The following is a 26098-nucleotide window of genomic DNA, read 5'->3' on the forward strand; positions in this document are numbered from 1 at the left end:
AGTCCCTCTCATTTCAGTTACTTATTAATGTCTGGAACCAGAAGCTGCTGCCTGTGTTGGAAGCTGTCTAAACTGCAGGCTGGTGGGCTTAAGGTAGCAATGTCCTCAGATTGATCCAAGGAGAAACATGGCATTGATTTCAGAGCCATTGTTTAACCATACTCTTGAAATGGATTTCAGACTGGTTGTAGTACCAAGCATTTTTAATAGTCCCCAAGGAAAGTCTGTGAAAATAGAGGAATCTCCAAGTAATGCTGGTATTTTTCCTGGGAAAACAGGTGTCTTCTGTGTAGTTGCTGTAAGTGTCAGGTAGAGACATTAATAAAGTGTATGCTGGATCTGAGTTTCTGGTGTGACAAATCACTGCAATATAGAGTAGCAAAGCTGGGGGCAACTGAATCCTTTGTCAGGCTAACTAGTGTAAAACAGAGCAATTATGTAGGGATTAGCTTTCTCGTAGAACTGATGTGCATCTAATAGGTGTCAAGTGCTTGCCACACAATGTTTTAAATAATTGATTCAAGTATTTTTTTCTATGAGAACTAATTGTCTTTGCACATAATCTTCTGTAGCCGTGGTATGACTAGCTACTTGAGAAAATATGCAATTTATTTTGCTATTTCTTTAGGAGAAAACAAACAAACAAAAAACCCAAAACAAAAAACAAACACAAAACCAAAAAGCTACCACAGATATGCTGGGATCTACATGTATTTAATATGCAGGAGACAAATATTTTCATTATTAAAAAAATAGCAATAGTGCAATATGGTGATTGATCAGATCTTTGTGGAGTTCAGAGGTATCTGTAGAGGTCTGCTAGTCCAGGGTTTGAAAGACAGAAACACAAACTGTGTGAGCTCCCTATGTTGTTTATGGATGGTTTAGAGTGGGACTGTAATAATTCTGTAGCTCTCAGGCAATGGTGGCCTGATGTTCCACTGAAGGGACTCACACAGACAAAATGGATGCAAGTGAAGATCAATACAGAGAATTCCATATAGTACTTTATTCTGCTTATGTCTTGGCCACGAGTCAAACAAGTGCTCTCTGTGAAGCACTGTGCATGGACTGGTGAGAATATGGGTGCGTTAGAAAGGGTGTGGTTAGTCGGTCAAGAGAGGTTCTCCTCCCCCTCTATTCTGCATTGGTGAGGCTGTATCTGGACTATTGTGTCCAGTACTGCGCCCCTCAGTTCAAGAAGGACAGGGAACTGCTGGAAAGAGTCCAGCGCAGAGCCACAAAGATGATTAAGGGAGTGGAACATCTCCCTTATGAGGAAAGGCTGAGGGAGCTGGGTCTCTTCAGTTTGGAGAAAAGGAGACTGAGGGGTGACCTCATCAATGTTTACAAATATGTAAGGGGTGAGTGTCAGGAAGATGGAGTTAAGCTTTTTTCAGTGATGACCAGTGATAGGACAAGGAGTAATGGATGCAAATTGGAGCATAGGAGGTTCAAGGTGAATATCAGAACTTTTTTTTTTTTACTGTGAGAGTGACAGAGCACTGGAACAGGCTGCCCAGAGAGGTTGTGGAGTCTTCTTCACTGGAGACATTCAAAACCCGCCTGGACGCCTTCCTATGTGATGTACTCTAGGTGACCCTGCTCTGGCAGGGGGGTTGGAGTAGATGATCTTTCAAGGTCCCTTCCAACCCCTAGGATTCTATGAATATCGTTCCTCTCCGTTTTTCAGCTAAGTACTAAGAACAGTGGACGAATGTGTTCAAATCAAAATTGCTGCTCTGAGGGTTTACTTTACTATGTGAGGTGCATGTTCAAGTGTGCATAATTTTACAGATGAAATCCACAGGCTTTTGCTTTCCTGTGCCTAAAAAACATGATCTATAAAGAACTGATTTTACTTGCCTTGTTTCAAAATGCAAATCCATTTTCATCTGACTAAAATGTATAGTTGAGATCTATGTTGTCCTGGTGTGAGCCAGGATTAAGCCAATTTTTCTTTTCACTGATTTTTTTTTCCTTCAGTAAGCTTTCTTGTAACTAGCAACTGTGTGTTCTGCTAGGCTGATAAGACAGTGGAATGTTTTTCTAACTACTGAGGCTTCAAGGTTACACCTTCACTCCGCCGGCTCAGACACTATGGGGAGATCTCTGACCCCCCCCGTGGGAGGCTGAGTTAGACAGACAGCAAAATTGGCCAAAGATATTCCATTCCATATATCTACGTAAGCTCAGAGGAAGGACAGAGATCTTAGAAGACAGCTTCCTCCTTTTTCTCGCCGCTCTCTTCCGTCCATGGCCGGCGTCCGGGGAAGACTCTGCTCATCCATCACCGCCGACCCTTAGGCTCGAGCTCTCCTGACCCTCATAACTCTCCGCTTTCTCCAGCAGCGGCTCCGGGATTTCTCGGGACTCTTCCCAGTTCAGGGGAGTGCTGTGGGAGTTGCTGGGGGTGGGGGGAGGTGAGAGGCTTTTGCCCATATCTGAATATATCTGTATATAATTGTATATATTTTCTTGTGTGATTCATTAGTGTTTTAATTAAAGCTGTGTAGTTTAGTTTTCAATCCAGCCAAGTCTCTCTCCTTTTCTCTCTCTCCTTCCCTGACTGGGTGGGGGGGGGAGGGGATCGAGAGCATTGTTGTCGGACCTGAGTCAAACGGTGACATATGTCATCTAAATTAACTTTATGACTGAGTATATTTTTAGACAAAGGTGAAGAAAAGATTAAAATAAATCAAACTGTGTTCAGTGCAACTGCAAATTAAGCCAGTTTTCGTGATAGACTCACTTATATCTCAATCATTATAGTGCCAGTTTTCTAGAAGTATTGCTATAACCAAGTAAGAGATTTCTGTTTAGCCAGCCTTTTTAATTCTCCAGCTGTTAATTATTATCTAATAACAATATTATATCAAATTAAGGAAAATTAGTGTCTCTGGAGACGAGGAATAGGACACCAAGGATTTCCTCTTTAAACCTTTGGTTCAACTCCATCATGAGGCCAGGCCATGCTGTCCCTTCCTAGAAAGTTTTAACAGAAAAACCTGTCTCCTCGCTGGATGGATGGCTCTGCACTGGAAGAGGCTGACTGCTGGGGCTCAGAAATCTTGCCCCTGGAGGTAGCCTCAGCTAGGCAGAGCTACAGCTGACTTGTGGTTGACAGTCCCACACTGAACGGGAGGTTTAGATTTGATGACCACCCGCAGTCTGTAACAAGCAATGTTTCCACAGTTCCATGATAAACCTTAGTCAAAAGAGTTGCATTTATATGATGGACAACTTGGGATAACTTGACTAGGTTGCAAGGCTTGTCCTTGTTATAGAGGAGACAAGGAGTTTGCCCCCCTCTCCCTCGGCTGTCATGACACTGATTGAGAAAAAGTACCCTGCTCTCAGTGCCATTTTCTTTCCTGCCTGGGTCCATCAGGAGCGACATTTTCAGCCTGCTGCTGTTGTGGTGTGCTTTCTAACTGCATGCTGAAATTCAGTTCTGAGCTGTCATCGCTTAATAAATTGGCAGACAGGGTTGTTTCATGACAGAATTCCCTGAGGTAAAAATGTGAGATGTGCATGTGTGTGCATGTGCCATGTCTACATCAGTCACTGGTCAGACTACGGATCTTGGCATAGTGTTCCAGGTTCATCAGTACTCATTTTCACTACTGTTGTCGCTTCCCAGAGCAGACAGGTTGCAAGAAATTGCTGGTTGGCTGGGGTAAATAAACTAGGTACTATCTAACTTAATGTGGTTGCTCTGTTCCTCTGGAACATGCTGATACATCCCTTAACCACATTAATTACCTTGGTCACCTTACTGACTTGAGCTGTCTCATCCATGTCATCTTTTAATGAGCTACTTATAAAACACCTGCAGAACTTTTTGGGACCTTATGCATGTGGTCTATTGCATGCCAGCATGGGTGTACCTGTCACCTGCCCAGGGACTACCTGGCAGCAAGCTTAGCTCAGGGCATGCAAGTCTTAGAAACCATTATGGAGAGGGCTGTTTACACTATTTGCAAACATTTATTTTGCATGTTAGTGTTTTCTTTATATACTTGTAATTTGCAATGGTGTTTTTTTAGTTGCCTGGTAACCTGCTGGGGGATGTGGGATGGAAAGTGGGACTTAAGTATATGGTTTTGGTTTTATTTTCCACCAGTGTCAGAATAGGTGGTACTATGTTCAGATTGATTAATATTTAGTTTGCATGTATTATTGCATCACTATTTTTATTATTGGTAAGAAATGATATTAACTGCCTTGGTCACTTGGATAGGAAAGCAGGACACTTCCTAGAGCCCATGTTAGGCAGTTTCTGTGAAAGCCACCCCCAAAGTGGCTCTGCCACCACAGCTTTGCCCTGTCCCTGCCCTGGAGCACAGACTAGTGGTACCCCAAAGCTGAGTAGTATCTCCAGTGGGAATAAAAACACCACACCCACTGAAAATGAATAGACAAAAAAGTAAATTTCCAAAATGCTGTGTTTCTCTTAGGACGGAGTTTTGCTTTCCTTCCTGCCTTTGAAAATGAAATATTACTAGCAGTGGATTTCTAACCAGGGGCTAGTTAGCACCAATATTTTTGTCTGTATAGTTTTAGTTTTTCAATGTCAAATTCTTTCATTCAGGTACATAACTAAACACTAGAATTGTGAAAAATAGTCTGTACTTACCCATTGTCATTAATTTGTATAGAAATGAAAGAAAGATTAAATATGTCCAGTGTTATACCGTGGTAACTGATGTTCTTTCTGACTTGTCACATGATGCACTGCTACTGTGGCAATGATGTTTGAAACTTTTTTTTTTAAACAAAGCGGCAATGAGATGCATTTTGACTGTGTGATAAGGAAAGGTGTCTGAGACTCCTGATAACGCTTCCCTATGACCAAAGTAGTTCTGATTTGCCAGAATTTCCATGAAGGAAAGAAATTGACAGTTCTTATTGGTTCCAGACCTTGATAGTTTGGGTGCCAAACCCATTGATGCCGACTTCAGGCTCACTGAGATTGTCAAATAAAGCCTTAACCCTGGCAGATTTTTTGTTTTGCACACTTGCAACAACGCTGGTAGGTCAAGTGGATACACGAGTGGAGATGGCAGTGTGCAAGCCAGTTTTACTTAAACTCTTCTGCAAGAAGTACTTGCCTACTGGCACCACATCGATCATTCGGCAACTTGATTTTCTAGTTTCCAAGGTTTACAGCAATGCTGCTGGTGAATTCTGCAACAGTGAGTTAACATGTTTTATTTTTGTTGTTATTATTTTGGGTTTTTTGTTTGGTTTGGTGGAGGAGGCATGTATTTGGTACTTGCATGTCCACATTTTAGTAAAAAGTGAAAATTTTCATTTGAAAACAGAAAGGCATAATTTGTGATTGATTTCTGTTCTTCTCATTGATGTTAGTTATTTCCATGCTGGTAAATAGGAGCTATGTAGACTACTTCCTGTCTTAAAAAGTCATTTTATACTATATGCTCTGTGCTTGCAGGTGAAGTTGCTGTCATCAGTGATGGGAAGTCTATTACTTTGCCTAACAGCAACGTAAGCTGTAATTGATGCCTAGCAGTTTGGATTATAGCACGATCATTGGTGGTTTAAACAGTGCTCACAGAGATTGTCTAGTGCTTTGTTTTGGGTATCTTTCTTTGACAGTTCTCAACATGTAGGTTGACACTTGTGCTACAAAACAAACTGCAATTACTCATTTTTTTAAAAACATGATCAAAACAATTAAGTATTGGCTTTCAGCACAATCTGGACTGTGCCATTCATTCAGGGGCTTGTTAAAGGAGTGTATTTAAAATAGATAATTCATTCCTAAGGCTGCTGCAGTAGTATATGCTACTCCATCCCTTTCATGCTTGGTAGGTAAGGAATTCAATATTAGTATTTTATGTATATGTTCCTGTTACCATAAGTTGTGATGGTCTAGCCAAGCTAGAAATCAAAGCCTCCCAAGATAATATTTCTGTTGTACTCTAAGCTCTTTCCTCATTCCTTTCCTCTTGGAATCCTTTCTTTTCTTTTTATGTTTCCTTGTGTGCACTTGTCATTTATTTCAGCTTTCTGTGTCGGCCTTTTTTAGTGGCTTGTTAGTTATATAAGATTGATAATATACATCACATGTTTTCCCCACTCTGATTACTTACAGAATGTTTTCAGTCTTGAAGTAAACCAGCTTTTTAAAACTACATATTATTCTGAATTCTTATTGATTCGTATAATAAAAATCTGACCATTTCTAGATATTGTAGTAAATAGCTAGTGTGGACTTGGCAGTGTTAGGTTTATGGTTGGATTAGATGATCCTAAAGGTCTTTTCCAACCAAAACAATTCTGTGATTCTGTAATAGTGTCTAACAGCAAATAATATAAGTCCACAGGGAAAACTAAGTGTCATTTTATAGCAATATTATTATTTTTCGTGAAGCTAAATATATTAACTTTTGAAACTAGAAAGACTAATTATTAACTGGATGTAACATATCTTCTTATTTCTTCATTAATAAGAAGCACTTTTAGAACATGTATTTCTGTTGCTCACGTTATGAAGCATATAAAACTCCATTTTTTGAGAAAATGGCTGTTCAGCAATATGTGAAGGCCAAATACTTGTTCAGTTTTTGTTCAGACTTTAGTGAGGCAGAATTGTCATTTATGTCACTCTAAGATTTTTTTCTGAAAATCAGTTTGACTAAAGAATTGGTCTAAATTACAGATATTTGCCACTTGTTACCAAATATTGGCTCTGCCGCTAGAGAGCCCATGCCTGCCAGAAAACCAAGCATTATCATTGTTTATTGAGGCTTCAGAGACAATACAACACTGTATACTGTTGCTAATCTACAGTACTTCTGGTCGTGAAGTGAAAAAAACATTTAATTTTTCTGTCATGCATCTTTGCCATTCACAACAGACATGATCAGCTGAGCAGATGACATGCTGCAGTCTTGAATTTGTATTTAACATTTTTTAGTCTAGATACTCTTGGCTGTGAAAAAGTGACTTGGTTCCCTCTAAAACCTACTGGCTAATTAATCATGGTTTCATACTGCTGTTGTAGGCAGCTTCTAATAACTTTAGCTTAATAATAAGTGCTGATATGGGGAATGTGTTACAGTGAGCAGGATCACATCTGGCATGTTATCATTGCTATTCCCTGCTCTGCTCTATAAGCACTTTTTCCCCAAAGAATGTGTTGGCTGTTAAATCCTCAAGTTTTAGTTACTCCCTTGTAGTGTACATCATATGTCCAATTCACAGTTTGAGACTGTGGGAAGAAGACGTAAGCTGAGACTGCTGTGCAGGAGTCTAGATCTCTCAGCTCACCAATGTTCTTTGTTGGGTTTTTTTTAAGCAAAATTTCTTAAGTCTTGGGCAAATTTGTCAGTGCCTGCAAATTTTTTCTATGTCTAATCAGCAGTGTGATTATTTTTAAACAAATGCTTCTGAATTTAAAAGAAGATTCTGAATTTTAGGTTACTAAATATTTAAAGAAAATTTGAGCTAAATACTTTAATGAGCTAAAGTGCCAGAAGACCGTTCTCAGGGAAAATAAAATCTGTGAGACTATCTTTCAGGTATTTAAAGACCGAAACTAGACCCCAGGTCTTTCGGATTGCTGGATTGCTATACCTTTGAAACATTGAAGGTTTTAATTCTTATCTGTTGTAATGCTTGTAAAATACAGTCAAATATGTTACAGATTGTTAGGGGGCTTTTGTTGTTTTGAGGATGGGGGAGATTGTACTTTATACCCCAATAAGTTAGGACTGACTCTTAGCTTTACAGAGTATGTTAGCTCAGTAACTAAATTTTAGCCTAGTGAAAACTGGAAGGAAGAGGTCCTGGATACTATAACAGCAGAATTTTTGTTTGCATAATGTGCTGTGATAAGCTTTGAAATCTGCTGCTATTTATATATGTGCATATTAATTGTTAACTATATCAACATTCATGATGGTTAACTTGTTACCCATTTTACCATCTGTTTTTTTTACTGTTTTGTTCTATTTTATTTTTTTTCTCCTAATTGCTGGAATCATGAAAACTTGCTTTGGTGTTAAGAGAAAAGAATTTGTACCACCTTTCTCTCTGAGTCGTGGAGGGAAGGATTGGCATGATGTCAATATGAATGCTAGTAATCAATTTTTAGTCTTTTCATTATATGTAATGAGAGGTTTTTTTATCCTCAATTCAGAGCTATTTTCAATACTGACTCAGAGTGGGCTAATGCAGAGATTTATAATCAGCTTTCATCCTTTCCCATTGTTTCCATTGGGGTATATTCTCCTAACCATAAAAGCAATAAAATAGTCATTTCTAAAAGCAAGTCTATCCCGGGTAATCATGCTGAATTGTTCTCATAACCCGTGTCAATGGAAGGAAAACGTGACTGAAGAGTACTGCAGCATTGAAAAATTAGGTCTTCAGCAAGATTAATATGATGCTTATAGCAAAGTAGTGCCTGCCAGATGGGCCAGTCTAAGCAGCATTGAGATGTTTATACTTGTTCTGTCTTGGCAACATGATCTTGATAACACTGAGGTTTTAAAATGTAATTGAATGTTACTACCTATTCAAGTATATAGTCTAAAATAGAGGAGGCTTCTTACCCCCTCACATTCCATGAACTGACACTTTTATGACTTGAATAGATAAGTCTGTTTATACAGCGTAACAGAACTCAGATTATTTTTTCAACTTCTCTTAGGTGGAGACAATATAACATCGAAATATGTAAAATGGGGACTGAAGTATGATTTCATTATTCTAAGAAGGGCTAAATTATTCTTTATAACAATAGAAGAGTGTTGGAAAAGGTATTGGTAGCCTTTTGTCTCTGGTGTGACCTGTCTCTCCTCTTGCAAAAGCTCACCAAAGGTAGCTTTTAATTTCCTGATTTAGACTAATAAGAATAGAGCAACAATATAAAAGAAGTAAATTATATTAGCATAACTCATGAAATTAGTACAATAAGCATATGTGCAAGCTATATTTATTTCTGCTACCTTACTCAGTATCTACTTGTATCTGCAAATATTTCAAAGCTGAGATGCTCACAGACAGAAACTACTGGTCCTTAAAGGTGTAGGATGTAAAAATCCCTGTTAGAGCGGAAAAGCATCCCTGGGATCAGGAACTGTAATCCCATAATGTAATAGGATTGATATAAATATAATCCTATTACTAAATCATGTTCTTGCATGTCAGAATGAGTAGTGAAAAAAGGCTAGAAGATACTTGGGTCATGTTGGTCTTTAAAAACAGATAATCAGTGTGGACCATTGTGATATACACTGATTTAAAAGGTGGATTTGTGTGTAGGCAGCAGCTTAATGTCATAAATTAATTTTGCTAAAGGTTCTGAGCTGTCAGTTGTTAGGTTTTCCCCCCTCTGTTTTGTTCTCTGGCAGTATTAAAATGGAGGGCTGAAGGGATTTATTTTTTAGTAAACCTCATTGCCCATGTTAGATGCAGAACAAATTATACCATATGAAGTAAACTCCCATATAGTGTCAAAAGTGAGAAAACATCTATCTGTGAAGAATACGTAGCTGATGAGAATTAAGCTAAATGTCTCATGTAATGTAATTAGCACAGTTATAGTGTATTAATCACTTAACAATATAAAAGCCAAGTATATATGGTGATTGACTTGAATTGCTGAGTCTCTTGAATTGTACTCATGAAGAGGTTAGCAAATAAAGTTCCTTTGTGCTTTCCTGCCACGTTAATCTTGCAAAGAAGACACTGCAAACATTTTATGTGAGTATCATGCCAAAGAAATGCTAGCAGTAATTTTTTTTGGCCTACTTCACAGTCTTGAGTTAGGAGACAACCAAAAAAGGAACTGTGTGCCACATATTTTCTAGTTTTGAAGCCTGAGCCATGATAAAAATAGGGTATGCCAATAAATTTCCCTTAGAAGCTTAATTTCTCAAAGGCCAGCAGGTATCAGATTCCTTCATGCACCTGATTTTGTTTCAGAATCAGTGCTAAATATGTTTTCTTCATGTATGGTATGATGCAGGAACTTTGGTTCAGTCATGTCTTACAGCTATTGACTATGTTAATCTGATTTTGGTGAACAAACTGCTTAACTATGTCCTCATAAGTAAGCATGCATGTAAACATATTTATATGTGCAAATGCTATTTTAATTATAATGAAATAAGTAGGAAGTGAGACAGTTATCTGCTCAGCCCTTCATATGGTGTGTCCAGTTTAGAGTCTGCAAAGCCTTGCGGGGAATCTTTGAGCTACTGACACCACCAGATACTTCATTGCTGTCTTCAGATGGCAATGTGTATTTCAAATGGGAAAACATTTGAATTAACATCCTATCAGCATATCGGTATCTGGTAAAGCAGTTGCAAAAAGGAATGCAACAAAAAAATCAAGATGTGTGCCACCTAAACATCTAGAGGTGTATCAGTCAGTGCTCTGTTGACTATATAAATTTTTTCCAGCTTTGGTCTAAGTAGTGAGGTGGTCTGCAAATACCTGGACACTGGTGATATTGAGCATGTGCATTAGTTATGTTGCTATCTCGAGTTATCTTGATTTTCGGTATTTGTCTTCTTTACTTGGGAGATCTAATATGGGAAGAAGGGACACTTGTATTTTTATACTTTGATCCTGAATCAGCCTTCTTTGCATCATTACAATCTGGACATAGATAAATTAGTTTTATCAGTGGGCTATTGGAGGAAATGGTTGTCTGGGATTAGTAACATTGTTATTAAAAGCTAGTATTAAGTGAATGCGCAGTATTTTGCAAATCTCACAGCTTTTCTGAACCTAGTTGAGGAACACACTGAGGTTTGTCCTCATCATTCTTGAATTATCTCCTGATATAAAGATGTGATTTATCAGTGATGACAGACATTGCCTTTGCTTTGTGTTTCCTATTATGTTAACGGCTCATATTTGTTGGAAAACAGCTTTTCTCAATTGGCCTGTCTTTGTTCAAAAGCACTGAATTATTGTTTCACTAGCTTTAGTTTCTTCTTCTAATTAACTTTCAGATGTGCTGCAGGAACATAAGGAGCAAAAAACCTAATTTCATAGTCACCTGTAAATAAAATAATTTTCAAACCAAAACTGACAGTTAATACTAAACAGTAGTGCAATTTGCTGCCACTAGAGAGTCTCATGAAATTAATTACCTGTAGACCTGAGATTAATGAGTAAATAAAACAACCTCAATTCATCTTTTTTGTATATGCTGTGCACAAATGTGTCTAGAATAAAGACAGAGAATGGAACAGAACAGCTTTCCGAAGTTTACTGACAAAGTCTACTTTCTTATATTCTTTAATTATTTTTCTTGTGTTTTCTGATTAGTCACATAGGTTACTTGTCAGTTACCAATTCTGGGGATTATGTCATTCACTCTAAGATCTGTGCTAATTAATCTTTTAAAAACGACAGTATTCATCTTGATGTTCCTAGTCCAAGTCTTTGTAAACATTGCAAGTAGGTGACTCCATTATGGTGTATCAGAAAGGAATTTATCAAAAGGTTCATGGTTTAAGTAGCAATGAGTGGTACTGCAAAAGAAATGTTCCTATTAAGTTCCTTTCATAATCAAACAGTATGGATAACTGTAATGTAGTACTGAACCATATGCCTTCATTATATTTACTTGTGTTGTAAAACAGCCTTTAATGCTTTAAGAAAAAGTATTTATGCAGGTCAGAGCAACAAAAGTTTTTGTGTTGTTGCTTTTTTTTTCCTTTACCTCAGGTTTCTTTAGAACACCTATTCTTGTAAGTGTGGCTAGATAATAATAATTTCTAAGTAAAATTGTTACTTTTACTTAAAAAAAAAATAAAACAGGGTATAGCTATTGTGGAGCCATAGAGTAATCTTCATAGTCAAATGCTGAGGATGTACCTGATGTATCTGAAATCAAGACTATACATTTTGCAACATACCTTAATTTTTAATATATAAATGTGAGCTGCATAAAATAGAAACTACTATAATTTTAATAAGTGAAAAATAGTATTTACCTTAATGTGTAGAGCTACTGAAATCCCTGCAGTTACATGGTACATTTTCCTTTCTTTTCTGTTAAAACTGAGATCTCTGCAGCACAAAGAAAGACTGTTTGGTCCAGGTGGCCCATTAACACAGCAGCAGAACTAAGATTTGAGTCCTACCCTTAGTACTTCCATGATTTGAATAGCAGAAATTTATTAGAAAAGGAAATTTCAAAGAAGATGCATTGCTACAATGTTTATCACTTGATTTCCTAGAACTATGAGCTTTAAGATGCTCCCATGAAGGTCATCATATAGTGGCAACTGGGGAAACCTTAGGATCAGAGACAATTATCAATGACAGGGTTTCTCACAGTAACCAGTTGCAAAGACTTTTTAGATTGTGTTTTGGAGAAAAGCAGAAGACAAATTATAAAAGGACAAATCCTACCTTAAAAAAACAGCAACAAACCCCAAAACAAACCAACCCACAAGGCAGCAGGACCTGGGTTTTGCCAAGAAATCTTGGCTCTATCAACAAGATAAGAAAAACACTCTAAACCTTAGGAAGGACTTAGATAATTATAATAGTATTTCTGACTTAGGATAATTCTTAAAAAGGAAAAATGATCCCACAAATGTGGTATTTTTTGTGATCTCACACAATTTCTGTATGAGAGTTTTCTTTTTCCAGGTTCAAGTGTGGGGTTAAAGTATTAAGAATATCAGTTTCATAAATCAAGAGGAAACATTTCAGTTTGATCAATTACAGTGTTAATTTCTCTGCATTAACAGGAGTCAGCTGTTTACTACTGGAAAGGATTGTGGTGTAAAACTGCTAACCAATGAAGGCAGTGCTTGATTGTGGTTATTATAGATTGATGGCTTTATGTGAGGGTTAGGCTTGGGGTTTTTCCTTTGTTTTGGTTTAGTATTTCAAAGCAGGGAATTACTGGATTAGTGTTTCCTATTTTATTGACGTCAGGATGTTCCTTTTGTTCCAACAAGCTTTTATGTTTTAAGCAGGTCTGAAAACTTTATTCTTTGAACAAATTACACTGAGGTTTACCTCTACTGCCACTGATAGCAGTTGTTTAAAAAATAAATAGAGATAAAAATTCCTTTGACCAAATCAATACTCAGATAAGAGATATTTATGCATCTCTTAATTTAATTTCCACATGACCAAATTTCCTTTCCAGAGAAGCCAGTCCTGTGGTCAGAGGAAGAAGGTCTTCAAGCATATGGTGCTCTGCTAAATGTGTTAAAGACTCAGGACTTAAATTCATGGTTCAAAAACATGTTGGTATAGTTCCAGGTAAGCTCTACACGGAGTTACATTGTAATTTTTTTTTTTTTAAATCAGGCCCACATAAATCCTAAGATTGATGATCTTGTTTGAAAAAAGACAGAAATGCTAGTGTAATCTGTTCTCTAAATCCTACCCACCACAGTATAAGGAACAGGAAAAGGCTTTGCAGAAAAAGGGAGATGTTAACTCACTCTTTAGAAGCAGATGATTGGGTTGATTTGTTGCAATTCTATTAGACTGTCATACTGATGATTTTTTAGCCTGTAAAGATTTGGAGGAAAAGTTAAGTCCTGCTAATAGGAACATAAATATCATCTGATAGGTAGTGCAGTCTGTTTAGCTGGGAATTGTTTCGCAAACTATCTAATCAGAAGCTCATTTCCAAAGAACAAGTAGTGATATAATAGGAATGCGAACAGAGAGGAGCAAGGTCCTCCTTACCACTTCCTGCACACTGTACTAAAGATAGGCTTATCTAAGGGTCTTGCACACAGAATCAGATCTGTCTGTGGCCTTCACAAAATAGCCATTTTCCTCTATTCCCCCTTAGAGCAATTCTTATAAAATAAGATTTAAAAAAAAGGTGTAGATTACTGATGAAAATTTGTATATGAACACAATGTGTTGATTAGTCTTAAGTTATATCCTTTTCCTTTGGTCTGTGTTGATTGTACCTGTTGCAGTACATTTTCTGTTACTGTCATGTACAGAGAAAAGCTAGTCACTGTAAAGCTGAGGCTTGACCCTTTCTGTTGGTGAATGTTCAACACTTCCATTTACTAAAACATTTCTGTCAAATGAACTTCTGTCATTTGGGGGTCCCAAAAACTGCTTTCTGTGAGTGATGTGTTGTGTAATATGTATTAATGATTGATTTCAAGCAGGAGATTGCCTAATTCTTTCAACATCTCATTTCCCTGGCAACTGTGTAGCAAACCCCCAAATTACTCCTTATAAAATGCACTTTGAATGTGAGTTACAAACCATGGGATTGGGAAACACAAGAGAAACATCTAGTCAAAGACAAACGATTAGGGAACATTATTGAAATGTTTCACTGATAATATTTATTAATTTATTTAATTTCAGTATTCATCTGTATGCACTGGAAGTTTAGAATTTTAGACTTCTTTTTAAAATCAATTTGCTTTTAACATTTCTCTTTATTGTTATACATGTAGACTGGCTGGCTTCCCCCTAGGATGGCCACCTTCTGCATCAAGTTGCTGAAGCAGTTTTTCCACTAAATACATAGAAAGTAGCAAACCCAGACTTGCTTACAGTAACTTCACAATATCACAAAATAGCCATCTTCATAATATATCCTGCTTTTGTTCCATTTGCGTTATAATAGTGAACTCATCTGCATGAGAAGCTTGGTGCATTTTTGCCTCTTATTTCAGCTAAGTTCTGCGCTCTGTGCTAGCAGATAGAGACAAGTTCTTAATACTGAAGCTGCATATATGCAGTAAAAAAAAAAAAAAAGATTCCTTTTCATCTGTCTCTTTTTTTTTTCCCCCATGTAAGAAGTTAAAATTGAGGCATGAATTCCTTAATATTTTGTGGCATGTCTATATGACTAGATTATGAGGGGTGGAGTAATTTAGAAAAGTACTTGGTGAAAGTCACTTTTCAAAACTGGATTGATGTCTATGTGGGAGATGTTTTTTAACTTAGATTGTAAACGAATTCATTTTCTAACAATCTGGGTTTTGTTTTTTTTTGTTGTTCCTGTCTCAGCTAAAGTTAAAAAATATATATAAAAACCTGTGCAGTTAATTCATAGATTATCTACACAATACTGAATTCAAACAAATTGTAGCCATCTGCCCCTCAACCCCCTGCTATTTCCCTTCTTTCAACTCCAAACATTTGACCCATTTTTCAGCCTAAAAATCTTTCTACCAAATCTCAGGGTTGTACTCCCAGTTCAGACTTGGTGTGATGGTTCTTTGCAGCATTTCACTCATTTTCTGTATTCTGCCATTCTCTCACAGATTGACAAGCATTTAAAAAACAGTAGCTAGTGAAATGCCTCTGAAATTCCCCAAGAACTTTTAATAGAAGTCACCTATATTAGTTAACAAAACAAAAAAACAAACAAACATTTTCTTTGTGCTACTAGTTAAACCGGTATTTGCTAAATAAGTACAAAATACAAGTAATATGTTTGCATTTTTTTGGTAACATCTCAACAAAAGATGCTTACAATTTTCTGTTTTATCTCACTCTCTTTCTCCTATTTCCAAGGGGGATTGCATGCCCGCTTACAGAGTTATGTTAATGAAAGCTTGGTTTATTTGTAGAAAAGGTACTGGAAAAATGGGATATAACAGTTAACATTGTGCTACTAAGGAAAAGCTGATTTCCTGTCTTCACAGAAGAGCCTGGACCTGATAAGAATGTTATGTGATGGTAGCTGAGCAGTTCCTGGGCATTACATCATATCTGATACTGATTGTGAAAAAAAAACCTGTGTGGAACATAGCTTAATCTGGTGACATAGTTAGACGCTCTCCATTTTTCTGAGACAACAGATGAAGAAAATGGTTTTTAGAATGAATGTTTCTTAAAGTATTTTAGTGGTGTTTTGATTATGAAAATACAGCATTGATCTGATACATTTTATTTGGGAAATCTAATAATGGGTTATAAAAACATTAAGGTATAAGTTAACTAAATATCACCACACATTTCTGAAGAGGTGAATCATCTAACAGCTGGCTACCAAAAGACGTGATTACATATCCAAATAATAATCAATTAAATCTGGAATTTTTGATGTGCAAAACTCCATTTCAATTAACGGTTGGTAGTCCTTTGAAGGGAATTACACATCCCAGTGTTTACCTTCTGTCAAAATGCACTTCTCACTGACTAGATAGATATAACAGCACAACAATACTTTATGAGACTTTGAAATCTGTAGCAGATTACAGCAGTTTTTACTTTTTCTAGAAGTACAGTAGTCAAATCACTAGACTAGACTGCAATTAAACTCAGATTAAGATGATGAATAGTCACTCTCCTGCCATTAGAGTAGTTGCCTGCAGTGTGCTGGGATGGCTGTAAGCTCCTCACCCAACTCCACTTTGCTGATCTGTATCTTGCTGCAGCCATCACTCTCCATGTAGTTTAAAACACACATGTAGAAGGATGGTAAAGTGCCAGTAAGTCTTAGAGTTAGTACTGCCTGAAATTCCCCCATTAATGAAAAAAAAAAAAAAAAAAGTTATTTACTATTTTCTTCTTTAGGCCTTGTTTTCAACATTTAAAAAGGCAAACTCAGTATGAACTGTAAGATATACTTGCTCATCCTGTCTTGCAGAAAAGCTGCATTCCATTAGCTTTTGCACAAACTCAGCATCTGCAGGTTCCTGTAAAAATTATTTGTACTGTACTATTTTGCAAGGAGATACTCTCAGTGTTCAGAATCTGGTGGGAACATGAAACAGTGGTAATACCATGAATTCGTTACAATATTTTCTGCGAAGTTCTTCAGACTTTGAAAACTTGGAGAAACATAAGCTTCTCTAATTTTAAAAATTTTCCAAACAACCTTCAACTCGTGATCTGTTTAAGGTACTTCCATCACCAGTCAAACTCTTGGTGGTTAGCACATACACAGAGTAATTTAATTTTTCTAACCAGAAATCCCACCATATAGACAGATAGCAACCACGGTCATCTAAATTGAAAATTCACCATTTTTCAATCAATAGCAATCCTGTCGTGTGTAAACAAACAAAACCTCAAACAAAAACCATGAAAAAACCCCAAGCAAATCAACAACCACAAAACAAAAAAATCCAACCAAAGTAAACAAACAAACAAAAAAACACCCAAAAAACCCAAACAAAAAATCCCCATTAAATCTTGACTAGGAGGTCATGTTATTGCTGCCAGTCACTGTGTGGAGGTGGATAGGTCAGTAGGGAGTGGGTTGTGTAGAACAGCCTGCAGGATTCATCTGTGAAGAATAGCTGGCTTGGTGTAAATTAGGGATATTTTTTTTTGTCCAAGTGTACCCTTCTTGTAATGTTGCTCTGTGAGAATGCAGAGAAGCAGGAAGGTTGTCTAGGGTAGTAGTGTTTTAACCTGTTAAAGCAGGATATGCTACAGCTTGCATATTACAGCCCTTGCTTTTTGGAAGCATGTTCTGAAGATGATGAAGCTGGTGTCTGGGTGCCTCATAACTGTTGCATATCATGCCTTGTTGCTTCAGGTGTCATCCCTGAACTTTGAGGAGCTGGGCAAGAACCCTTTGGCTGTGCAACGTTTTTGACCCGTTGACTGATCATGTGGATCTTTTATGTTGTTGCACTTACTTTTAAGTTATGCTGCTCCCCATGTTCTTGGACCCTTGGCAAGGAGGTAATCTTGCAAGATTTTCTCACTATCCTGTGGCATTTAATGCACCAAAAAGAACAGAATATGTCATATGGTGAATAAGCTATTTAGATATGAAAAGAAAACAAACTCTCCAAGTGCATAACCTTACAGAAATTTTAATTTTTGTCAGCAGGGAAATTTTGGCGGGGGGGGGGGGGGGGGGGAGAAGGACTGTCAAGTGTTTATTCTGGTTTCACAGAGTCTTTCTGCCTCCCCCCTCCCAGATTATTTCCTCCACAGATAAAAACCACAGTCTCCAAATGCAGAGAGATAAATATTGGCAGCACTTGGGTTTTCTTTTCATCCCGTGTCTGATAGGAAAATGCCAGTCAGTTTTCAAGCTTTTCCAAGTGAGCCTTTAGGGGCTTACTCAGCAGACTGAATTCCTGGTAAATTGTTCCCTGCAGCTTTGGTCGTGAGACACTAAGTACATTCATATCCCATTTTCAGTTTTTGATTTGCTGCCTAAATTTATTATTAATAGATTCTTAGAGGGTTGGGTGTTTTGTTTGTTTGGTTTTTTTTAGTTTGGGATTGGTTTTGTTTGGGTTTTTTAGCTCTCCTGGCCTTTACTCATATTGTTGTAGGCAGTCTTTAAGGCATATCCTCTAACATGGTTTCAGTTACTAAAAAACCTTGTCTTATTTTTTTTTCTCTCATATAAAATATCCATAATTGTTTCTAAGACGTTTGGTAAAAAGAGGTGATTTTATGCGCTCTATGGACCAGGCAAAATTACTCCAATGAATCACCATGGCTGTGAGGCCAAAAAGGTGCATTACTTACTGCTGTATGACTATAAAACTGGATAGGTGGGAGAATATAGTAATAATAAATTCTAGAAAGACTTAATTCAGAAGAAATTTCAGTCAGTGTTTGATGTTTGTTTAGGTAAACAAACAAATTTAGGTAATCTAAGTGATGTTGGTTTTCAAGTGAGGCACTTAAGCATATTATGTTTAAAGTAGGGCAGGCCCTGAAAAGAGCTGTTTCCATGATAGGACCAGTTAAACGTTAAAAATAAGAAAAATACAATGTAAGGAAATTAAGTTCTATGTGCCTGATTTCTCTGCACTATACATATCACATATTTAAATGAGTCTATGGTAGCAACCATGCGGCATCTTCAACTGATTAACCTTTTCTTTTTCTCAAGGGAAGCCTTTTTGCTCTTACCAGATTTATTAATTTGAGCCTTTTCCATCTGTGTAATTCAGTGGAATAAAGTACAGACATGCAAATAAGTGACTGGAGTGAGCTGGTGTCTGATAGTTGGTAATTAGCTCTTAACCCAAGGTAAATGAAGGAATTTGAATTTAATTAGCTCTGTTCTACTAATGACTTATCTAGTATGTTTTGCTTTACTTTAGCTAAGAGCACTCTCACAGGCCATTGTGGTCCACAGGTGTGTGCGCATGGTGACTCAGGGTAACTTGTTCCTGTCAGAGCTCTGAGTTACACAGGCTACTTGTTTTACCAGAGAAAAAAGGCAATGGTGATTTTTAAATACAGATGTTCTTTAGATTGTTTCTCATCAGTTCTTTATGTTGTTTTCTTCAATTGTAAAAATTGTTTTGTAGTTAGACATGAGAGGATTTTTTTTTTCAACATTCATTCTTTTCATTGTTATTTAGGGCTCTGTTCTTACACAATGGGATTTATTCTTCCTAGTCTTGCAGAGACTACTAGATAAGAAAGATAGATCTGTTGATTTTTCAAGTGTGTTTGTTGTTTGTGGGTTTTTTGTGGTGTGTTTTTTTTTTTCTCCATTTAAGGTTTTGATTGTACGTAGTATTAATGTAGCATTGTGAACTACTCTAAAGTGACAGACCAGAATAATAAACACTATTTATTTTCATGTCAAAATGAAGACACTTCCTTAAAGTAAGCATAGGACCACAAACCGTATTCAGTCTTGTGGGCTGTTGGAAAGCTTGTGCTGATGCTGTGCTATGGGAAACAACTAGGTATGAACATACAGCACGAGCAGCACACAGTTCTGCAGTCCTATTTGCCCTTAATTTTCCCTTTTTACTCATTCCCTTTTTACCTTTTTGTTCTTATTTTTTCCTTTTCCCTTTTATTTGAATAAATGTTTACAGCAAGTGACACACTTGCAGATAGTTCTTAAATGGCAATGAAGAGGCATTCATTTAGTCCTTTTCTTTGTAGTGTCAGTTTGAAATTGCCCTGCTCCTGCCAGGCAAAAAAAAAATCCAAGTGAATGACAGCATCGAGCAGATGCAGGAACAAAGCTGCATCTTTACTTACAAGTGACTGTCCTTCAAGGAATAATCTCTTGGCCCAGTAGTACAGGAGGCTCCTCCACATGCTGCTTAGAAACAGTTCCCTTATATTAGATTGATCTAAAGCCCTTAATCCGGGTCACTAGTGGGTACTATATGGTACTTCTGATTTTGTTATAATAATATTTTTATTTAAAATTAATTTAAATTATTTAAATTCCAAATGTTAAAAATAGGAGGGCTGTAGGCCTGCCAGATTTTGTAACCTGAAATTTGGGATATATGTTTCAGATCTTATGGCACAAGATTATATGAAGTATCCAAGACTTAAAGGATGAGTCTGGAAGACTCTATAGGTTAGAAAAAAGGAAAATGTGGCCACGTCTGGGCTCTGTTTTCTGCTGGGAGTAGTTCTACAGTTCTACTGTCCAGGTGTTATTCTCTGTCAAGTAGTGAGAATCTTTGTAAATGGCCAGGTATCAGTGGAAGTGTATTTCTGAGCTTAGTGACAAAGTGGGAATTTGATTACTCCTCATGAAAGATACTTTATCCATTGTTATGAGGCTATGCTGCTATTTCAAATGAACTGTATTGCAGGAACTTGAGCATCTTCACTTCTGAAAGTCTCAATATTTTTGTTATATTAAAAATGCTATAGGGATGAGGTGCATTACAGATAAATTTACTGCACTGTGCAGGAAGATAATGGAGACACTGGCATCATAGCAGTGAATTCTGCACATCATAATTTCACAGTTTCGTGGCCTGGATGATACCAACAGGTGTTGATGTGGTGCTGCAGAGGTCAGAAAATTCATCAGTATGTGCTATATAATTTCTGAAGACAGAAAGCAATTATCACATTTCTAAAGAAATTATATTTTCTCTTATGCCTCTGCTTTTTCCCTTTGATCAGAGAAGATTGTAATCTCATTGCCCTGCTTGTTTGACTTGAAAACATGTTTCAGTTTTAGATCTTCTACACATCTGCTAAAGATATTATCATAAAATGGCTGACTCTACTTTAGTGGGGCTAAAAGACAACTTTTTTTCATTGGATAGTAACTCCATCTAAGAAGAAAGATGTACTCTCTGAAATAACGGAATGGGAACAATCATGGATTAACTTAATCTGATAAAGACATCTCAATACCTAATTACTCTCTTGTCTTTGTTGTATGTTTTGAAGCTTAAGGCTTGTCCTTAAGGAAAGTCAAGTGAACAAATATTTTACCACATTCTAAGAGAAGGGGACAGGCTGGCAGTGAAAGGATTAGGACAAAGGCATGGCTGGATCAATAACATGCAAGTCTGCCTTGCCTAATGACAACTGTTGTGCCTGCAATTATAATTGCTTTTACAGCACCCAGGGAATCTAAGTTGATGCATAGAGAGAGAAGTTGAGATGCAGAATTTATGCAATAAACTTGTAGAGGTGACCACTATACTTTGAATTGCCTCTTCTTTGTTGCCTTATTAATTAGTTGTGTAGCTTACTAGAGCTTGCCCAAAGCAGAGACTGAATAGGTTCTGCTTAACAACTCACAATTATAGTTGTGGTTTTCTCTCAGCAGCTAAGCTTAAGTTGCAGGTTTGTACTGCAACTCATTGCAGTCTGCAAAAGATTAGTTTTTATGTTGTGATTCTTGCTTCCTTATGTTAAAATGTATTTGCCATTTGTTACTCTTACAAAATGGACAGAACCTACACCTTAGTTAAAAAAAAAATTCAAGAAAATGTGCTGATTAAGACAAAATACTTGCCAAAGACTAATAGTAAGATATTGTGCTAACCTTGTTGCATTTACTAGTCAAAATACTTAGTAGATAGGATTAAAGTAAGCAAAGCTATTATGATAGATACAATATTTTAAACATGGAACAGCTATTGGAAATTCTAGATTTCATACACTTGAAAACTAAACTGTGACAAGACTAAAATGGAATATTTTGTGCCTGCTGAGTTTGGATCATGCCGAAAGACCAGGAAATTGACAGTATACTAGATGAGGCAATAAAAAAGAAAGTGCTTTATTTTCACAAAACCTTGCTACATAGAAACAAAAATAACTCCCCAAAAGCACCTAGTAAATTATGTCGTAACAAAAGGATTCATTTTCATTGAGGGGATGATGGGAATAACTGGAGCTGCACACTATCACCTTACTGTTAATATATGTGTTGAAAGCAGATTATAGTTTCTCATGAAGGTCTGATTGTAAATGTTCATGTAGAAACTGGAGAGTAAGGAACATTTCTAAAAAATTCTGATCCTTGTTTAGATACCTGTTAACATCAAAAGGCACCTGGGGAAAGGGATTGTTTTTAGTCCAGCAGTCTCTATTTGAAGCTGTAACCTCACATCAGATCTGTTTAAAGAAGAGAACAGAAAGGCAAAAAGGGAAATAAACACTTGAGTCATTCCCAGCAAGCTGGAAACTCCCTGTAGTAGTGTGACTCAGAAATGAAGGCATTTGTAAGCATTTCCATGGCAATATGCTCGTCCACAATTTTTTATTCATATCTGGCAGCAGTGCACAGCATTCCTCAGAGGGGCAGACACTGTGGCAAAGAACAGGTAGCTTGGTCAGCCCTGTTAGTAATGTCTGCAGTAATAGAAGCATTTACTATCGAAGATCTTGTTTTCTTTTTTTGGAGGTGTATAGGCTCTTGATTAAGCTGGTAGAAAGTCTTGGGCTTGGAAGCAAGGTGATCTCTCAAATATTAGCTATAATGGCATTTTTTTTTAAAAGTGGGGGGAATAGTTAAAAGGGGATGTAAATAATTGGCAAGTAAAGAAGAGCAAATGATTGTCATGTTCATCTGCTATAGCTGACAGAGAGACTGCTGCCTGTTTTGAACCATGCATGAGTGGCATATTGGATTAAGGCCTAAGATGGTTGGAAAGGAAATAAAAAGGAAAGGAGCAGCTTACAGCTGCCTGAAAAATAAAGATGTTTCAGCAATATGAGAGATTTAACCCATTGACCCTTGAACTATTTTTGACGCTCCAGTGGGATATTGATGCAAAAGGTTGTTACGTAGGAACTAAGATGTATAGATTTACAGAATGGTTGGTAAATTGTTGAATAAAATACCTATGTTATAAAATGAAGTTATTTTACCAGAAAATTCTTTTAAAAAGTTTTAGTTGCTGTTGGACTGCTTTTAGCACAAAGACTTCTCTACAGCATAAGTTTTGCAAAGGAAGGGAAAAAAGGTACCAGTGTAGCTCTGCAGGGGTGAATGAGGGGTACTAAGCTCAAGTCGGGCATGTTTAGAATTGTATGAAGTTGCTATGATGAATCTAGCCCAGGTTGTCTCTTCAGAAAATATTACACAGTTCACATGTGGGACTGTTCTTTATAGATGGAAGTGTGGTTGGGTAGATAGGCTCTGGGTGACACACTGCACTGGCTATTGGCTGCCTTCAGAAAGGCTCCTTGCTGCACTCTGTAATGTGTTTAGTGCTTTGGTAAAAGGATAAATGGAATTTGTAGTAGCTGTAGTGACAAACGCATTCATGCTAAATGCAGTTATGATTACTAGCAGCTATGGCCAGTGCTTGATCTGGAGAATGCCCGCATTTAGCTAGTGCCGCATGGTTCAGTGGCATTAAATTGCGTGTTATAGAGGTAAAATATTAGAAACATATTTCATAGTACACCAGTTGCCAAGTGAAGGCTAGATACGTGTAAAATCTATATACACGAATTATATACAAATTAAATATGTACAGTTTTTTATAACCTTATATTTATAGTTGTCCATGAACACAGCCTTTATATATGGCTGTTAGTGAATTGTATTTTGAACCTGCATAGAGAAGAGAGCTTATGCTTGGTGCATCTCTAGATTTCAGTAACAACTAGAAAAGAATCCATTTCAGCAACAAGCAGAAGGGAATTCAGTCTGACTGTTAGGTGTCTGATACTTTCATCTTTAATGCAAAGAAAGGATGACAATCCTGTTAATGACATGATAAAGCATGTGACTTTGTTGGTTTAAAATGTTTGTAAATTTGATAATACCTGGAGTGTTCTCATAAACCATTCGTGGAGAAATACTAGTTTTTTCCCATGTACTTCCTAAAATTTAACTTAGTTAAATGGTTAACCACATTGTAACTTAATCAGTATCGTAATAAAAGAATGTGCATGGAGACTTGATCAACAGCATGAGATAGTTGAACAGCTATAGTTTAGAAATGTAGTACAATTTGGATGCTTTAGGGAAGAGCATGTTGAAATGAAAGAGAGAAGGGGCAGTTGGTTTTCCAAGCGGCATGTCTGAAAATTTTGTTTTCTCTTACGTTCCTTTGAGAATTCCTTATAAATTTAACTTCTAAAATTCCAGGTTCTCTTCGTATCCTTTCTGACATTGGACTTTCTTTTTTTTTAGTCCTGCAAATGTATGATTCTTAACCTGTATGCAGTCTGTGGGAAAGCTGAAAATCACACATTATACTCAGGAGTCTTTGATAATTATTTGCAAGTAGCAATCAAATATACTTAGTTAAAAAAAAAATAAATTAGAATTATTTCTAAGTATGTTATAATTATGTTCTTCAAAGGCTATGAAAGAGGATATGGATTTGACCTTTTGCAAACACTATCCCACCACTCCAAACTAATGAGTATTTGATATGCATATTTTCATTACAGAAGAAACTGGATTATTTTCTTATAAAAACCTTCCTTCATGCTGAGAAAATCTTAGCCATTTTCAATTCCTGGCATAGGGTTATATCAGTGCAAGAACTCATATTTTGTCTGTCAGCTGGGCCTTTTAATTCAATTGCAATGCACCAGAATAGTATCAGGGAAAGCCATAAAAATAAAATGAATAAAAGGTTTCTTTGATAAATGAGAACAAATCCACTCGATTTCTGTTTTAGCATCCGATCAACTTCTATAGTTGTTTATAGCTAACTAGCATCTCTTGAAATCTACCATTAGGGCAGAATGTGCAAAGATGCAATAATCTAATACCTTTCAAGCTTGCAGTGCTCCATGCCTATAACTCTTTTGTTCAAAAGTTTATTTGATTTTTAGATAAAAGGAGGGGAAAATACAGCCATTTAGTTATAGTGGTAACAAGATGATTCTCCCAAAAGATGCTCTCTTTTGCCTTTGTTCACCATCTTATTAAATGGTGATGTCTTCCATAAAACCTACTGTGAGAATACATGTGTTGGAGAAGTTTTCAAAAACATGTATCAAAGAATACTTAAGTAGCTTAGATGTAGTTTAGCACTATGGATGCTTGAACAAAATTGTGAGTGCAGTTGTAAGATTTTGTAATATGATAGTAAATGCCTTTTGATATATTTAATCACTGTAAAGCGTAGTGGTTTTATATAAGAAACTGAGGTTTGGTATTTTGATCTCCATGTCTGCACTGTCACAGTGACTGAATAAAATATAGAACAGGTACTAAGAGGAACTGAGTCCCAAATATATAATGTCTTTTTAGTGCACATACCTGCGGTAACCTAGGGGTATGGATTTGATAGCCCGTCTACTGAATTTAGTTTCCTGTGATGACTTAGGGCCTTATTATACAGAAGCTAAAAAGCAACAGTATTTTATTTTTAATTAGTAGAATTATTTCCGTGGTTGCCCGAGATGGTACCTGTGTTTTGAAACCGGAAGAATTAGCTTGCATTTGATAAAGACTGGTCGTCAGAATAGACAGAAACATGTTTACTTGAATGTAATTTTTTTGTATCAAGAACTACAGGCTAGAAAATACAGCTTATCTAAGGGATGCTGAAAATGAAAAATGGTTTCGGTAAACTTTGGGTTAAGTCTGTGGGTAAGTGCAAAGATGTGTGCTAAGACTGTCCATGATGAATTAGGTAGCTGAAGACTATCACACATCTAGATGACTGATGTTTTATGGTGCTTAGCAAAAGAAGACACTTTGAAATGAGCTTATGTGACCTAATAAATTTATTTATGGGAAGAACAAATGAATGTGAAGAATGAGGTAATTCTGATGCTGTCAGGGAAGCTGGAGCAGCCACGAACCTGAAATTAATGATGAACATAACTCAGAAGGTTTTGAACAGATAAGCATTCAACTGGCTAGAAAGTAATAAGAACAGAGGTGCACTGAAACTTATTGGAACCTTTTTCAAAGTTGAGAGATACATTCAGATTGTGCTGGAGTTGCTAGAATTCAAGA

The 26098-nt window shown here is 36.8% G+C and overlaps 1 protein-coding gene across 6 annotated transcripts in view; it reads right to left on the reverse strand.

Annotated features, from left to right (window-relative positions):
* RASGEF1A (RasGEF domain family member 1A) overlaps positions 1-26098 on the reverse strand; it is a 161500-nt gene that overhangs the window by 106230 nt on the left and 29172 nt on the right. The window contains exon 1 of one of the 6 annotated variants that reach the window (XM_051618402.1): positions 13464-13528. The exons of 4 other annotated variants lie outside the window; for them this stretch is intronic. The gene's annotated coding sequence lies outside the window, so the exon portion shown is untranslated. Of the gene's footprint in view, positions 1-11990; positions 12020-13463; positions 13529-26098 lie in introns of those variants that run through there. One more of the 6 variants, XM_051618401.1, reaches the window with a different exon arrangement.

This window comes from Apus apus, chromosome 4 (assembly GCF_020740795.1).
Source record: "Apus apus isolate bApuApu2 chromosome 4, bApuApu2.pri.cur, whole genome shotgun sequence".
In the NCBI taxonomy this organism is placed as follows: domain Eukaryota; kingdom Metazoa; phylum Chordata; class Aves; order Apodiformes; family Apodidae; genus Apus; species Apus apus.